At 40.0% G+C, this 4,402-nt stretch overlaps 1 protein-coding gene across 1 annotated transcript in view; it reads left to right on the plus strand.

Moving 5' to 3' along the window:
• SPRED1 (sprouty related EVH1 domain containing 1) overlaps window positions 1-4,402 on the plus strand; it is an 81,655-nt gene that overhangs the window by 60,026 nt on the left and 17,227 nt on the right. The gene's annotated exons all lie outside the window — the stretch shown is intronic.

A 4,402-nucleotide genomic window follows, 5' to 3' on the forward strand; every position in this document is an offset into this window, starting at 1 on the left:
TTTTTTTAAATTTCGTATAGAGTAACAAAGGGTTAAAAACTCATCAGGTATTTTTACTGTCTGTGTCACCACTGGGGAAATTTTGTTCCCTACCTGTGCCAATGACACAACAGAAAATGAGAGAAAGTCTTCCCAAATTAAGGGCTAATCTTAATTTTGACAGTTGTAACTGAAGAAGGTTTCCATTGGAGGAATTTCCCATCTGCTCCTGTTTTAGTGACAGCTGTAAAATTTTTCAATTTGCTTTACTTTGTGTCTCAGGGGGAAATGGTCGCCAGGCCAGAAAGTAGCTCTTCCCAACTAGGACGCAGGCATCGATAAAACTTGACAGCGGTTATAATTCATTTCCACCCTACCCACAGCTAGAAAAAAAAAAGTTTTGCCTGGAGTTGCACTTTAATTCCAAAAGTAAAAAGGTTCTTTATTAAAGCTGCATGTGGTATCTAGGCTACAAATAATAATTGTGTCTGGGATGAGCATGACTTGTGGTGGAGTCACTGAGATGTCTGGCATGACAAAAGCCAAATTATTGCAACAGTGACTTACTCTGTGCTCCCATGTGTTAGTTCCGTGTATTGGGGGGGTCCAGTCTGGAGGTTGAGACATCTACTCACAGGTCACTTTTATTTTTGCCAGACCACCCGTGTAAGGGAACCTATGGGCTATTAAAAATAGGGAGACTGGAGTTTAACCCCTCAGGTTTATCAGGTTTAATTACAAACCTGGCAACCACATGTTGTGTTGTAAAAGTCCTGAGAAGAGCTGAGGAATGTGGACACATACTAATGGCCAGTCCTACATATGTGCTTCCCCAAAGCCTTTAAATTGCAAAATGTAGATATGTTTAATTTCCTTCATATGTGTTGTGGATGTTCACAGCATTTCTATGTGGATCCCAGTGCACCTTCCTGTTGTACATTTGGCAGATCTGTGGCAAGAATACACAATTCAGTCACAAATAGGTGAACACCTTTTTTCTCGTGTCTATGTTTTGTTTTTGGGTGAACTATTTAAAGGAGGAAAATGTTTTAAAAGGTTTTGGTTCTGTAACAGGAAATGAGGCCTGGGGTAGACAAAAGTCTTGCTTCGGTAGATGCCAGACCTCGACTAGCCATTACATACCATGCTAACTGTGGTTCCTCTTTTCCTCAACAATTATAATATTGTAATTGCAAATTACAGAATGCTGTGAACTGAGTCATAGCAGGCAGCGCAATCCACAAATTGTAAATAGTGTTTATTCTAATTGGAATTATCTTTTAAGTTTTATGGCTCCAGCTAGCAAATCAAAAAGTGTAAAACCTAATCTCTATATTTTTTGTTTTTAGGCCCCATTCACATCTATGTGTCGCAGGACGGTGCATTTTGTCACACCTTAATGTGCTTTGCTTTAAGTCGGCCTATATCATTTGAGTAAGCTGCCGACGCACCACAATGGGCCAAAAATGCAACTGCACTATTTTATTTCAATGCAGTGTAATGTGTTACCATGCTTTGCTGTGCAGTGCGATGCAGGTTTTTGGAGGTGCATTCCTTAAGTTTATTTTTTAAAATGAATGGCAGCACATTAACGCATTCATGTTGTGTTACTGCGTGTTGCAGAAACACGTGTTACCCAAAAGCATAGGCCACTAGCTGACATGACCACTGCTCTCACAGTTGGTGTTTCTTAAAGCCGATCTCTTGACCAATAGCTAAATGCACCATTAATATACATATAGGTGAGCTATTTTACCTGCCAAGGTACATATATCTGTCCATCTGGTCCTGTGATTTACACAGCCCAGCCAGACAGAAGAGTCAGCTGCCTGGTGACCTAACCTTTCTCTTGTGCAATTAGCTTGGTCACCTTCCAGCCTGTGATTGGACAGTGGTAAAGCAGAAACAGTCGGATGAGATCATCTCTCTGCTCTCACCTATCAGCATGGTCCTTTTTAGCATGCAGAATAACTGGTTCCAAGTGCTGTCCCTCCCTCTACCTGGTGTGCTGTATAGGTAATTATATGAGACTGAAATCTGCTCACATTCAGTTAGTTCCATTTTATGTACTTAAAAGACATTTAATTCTATTTTAATATTCATTTTAATATTTGCATTAATTGGTGTATGTTTTACGTATGCCTGGATTAAGGTATGCCAACTTTAAGGTATATGGGCAGTTTAAGTGTATGGGTATGCAAAATAAGGATGTAGACAGGTTCCAGTATTTATGTAAATGCTATGTAAATACAGCATAGGCCCAATAATTTCCTTTCATTTCGTATCCATCATAGTCTTTCCAGTTTATATTCTCACTTCCTTCCTGACATTCTCCTCGTCTCTATTTTCATTCAATATATTTCCTATCATTGTTTTTCCTTCCCTTCGTGTTTATTAATCGTTTCCCCTTATTGTCATTCTTTCCTTTTATCTGCATTTCTTCCTGGTGATTCCTAGACATTATCTATATATTCGTTTATCACTCTTTCATATTTTTCTGATGTTGCCCCTTTAATTCCCCTTTACTGACGCCCTCTCCGTGATGGTTCAGTATGCCTTTATTGTTATTATCCCGACTGAGATTAGATTTTAATGGACAGCCTTTAAATCTTGGTGTTACGTTCTAATCTCCCAATCTCCCACTTCCTGCTGGCCGCAGTCCAAGCAAATTTCGCTTCCTGGCTGCCTGTAGGATGCTCAAGGATGACAGGAGAAAAGTTGTGTGTGCGTTGTGTGTGGGTGGAGGGGGGGAGGGAAAGCTTCGCTATCCTGGCTGCCATTTCTGCAGCTGGAGACAATTTTATAGCGTTTCCCCAGACTTGCCTGCCCCTGCACACAAATGTGGCTATGGAAGGGGGTTGGGGAGAAATCAAACACATCTCATAGCAACCACAGTACCATAATTGTTCTACCAGCAGCTGGGAGAAAGCAGATTTCCGAAGTGCATTAAAAGCTGGCAGTGCGCAAGGTGCAGTCATGCCAGACTCTCCTCTGCTATTCCAGGCCTTGCTTACAGGTCTTTTAGCTGTGCATATAAATGTACAAGTTGGCCGAAAGAAATACAGGCTGGAATGAGCGTGACCTTTGGATATTTGCACTTCAAAAACACGTCATTACAGAACTTAATGGTAGTGCAGCGGACAATTTTTCAAATAACCGTATTCATTGCTGCACTGCTCCATAAGGTGGATGGGTACCTAGGGTGATAACTATTTATAGGAAACTAGGAGATTAACACTCGTTAGCATGATCAGAATCTAAAAGACCTCCATGAACACAATTCCCCTGTCTGGATTTAGCTAGCATATATTGGGAAAGCAGGATGTTAGGGGGTAAAACCTGTTCAGAGGATATAAATTATCCCCTGGTGTAATGATACAAGCCATGCCAGACAGTATTGGCTAGGTGGACCCGTGCTGGAGAAGATGGGTTGCTACTACATGCTTCCCAACTTTCTGAGATGAGAACGAGGGACAAAGGGCACCCCTTCTATGCCCCAAGTCATGCAGATTATGGAAACTTCTAATACAGAAAAATGATTGGTTAAATCCACAATTTCCTTTTGTACTATTACTTTTTTGCTTTATACTGGCTTTAAAATATAACAAATTCAGTAATTTAGGATGAAAGGTTTAGTGTAGTATGATGGTTTTCATAATAAATAGTACATTTTATTAGAGGTCTGTACATCAGACCAAAAAAGAGGGACACCTGAGAAAGAAAGGACGGTGGGATTTGGTTCCAATACAGGGACAGATGGGGGCTTTGCTACTATGCAAGACTGATAACAGTTCTGCGTTATTAGGTTCTCTTTGCAACTCTTGGAGATCCAGTTGTGTTCAAATTCAGCCATATTCATGGATTTCCCTCATCCTGTGTACTGCGTGTATAATGGCTCATTTTAGGTCAATATTTTTTTTGATTGGGGCAACTTGAGGAAAATATGATATTTCAGAACCCAGTTTTACATGCTAAGGAATAAACTAAGTTTGGTCCATGCTCACTGGATGTAATAAGTTTTGCAGGAGATATTAAACCCACATAAAACATAGGGTAGAGGTTTGATATGTATTGCTATAAACTTTCCATGTCCACACATGAAAGGATCTGTTTTAACATAGCAGCTAGACAGGGCCCCCCCTCAAATGACAGATAGGCGCATCTGTTGCTACACTTTACATTTGACTAATTATGAGAACGGAGACATAATTCCTCTAATAAAAAAAAGTATATAATATACCTCTTCTCAAACATATGAGTAAAAATGTCCTTCCAAACTATTCTGAAATAAATGAGATCCTATCATTCTGTAAAATCAGCTAAAGAAATCACAAGCAGACACACTCAGGTTCCTCTATGTTTAACATGAAGGGCAGTCAATGATCAGTTGAGGTAGTAGACCAGCCCTCAAGCTATGCATAAA

The sequence above is a fragment of the Nanorana parkeri genome, unplaced genomic scaffold (assembly GCF_000935625.1).
Source record: "Nanorana parkeri isolate BGI_ZX_2015 unplaced genomic scaffold, ASM93562v1 scaffold146, whole genome shotgun sequence".
Classification (NCBI taxonomy): domain Eukaryota; kingdom Metazoa; phylum Chordata; class Amphibia; order Anura; family Dicroglossidae; genus Nanorana; species Nanorana parkeri.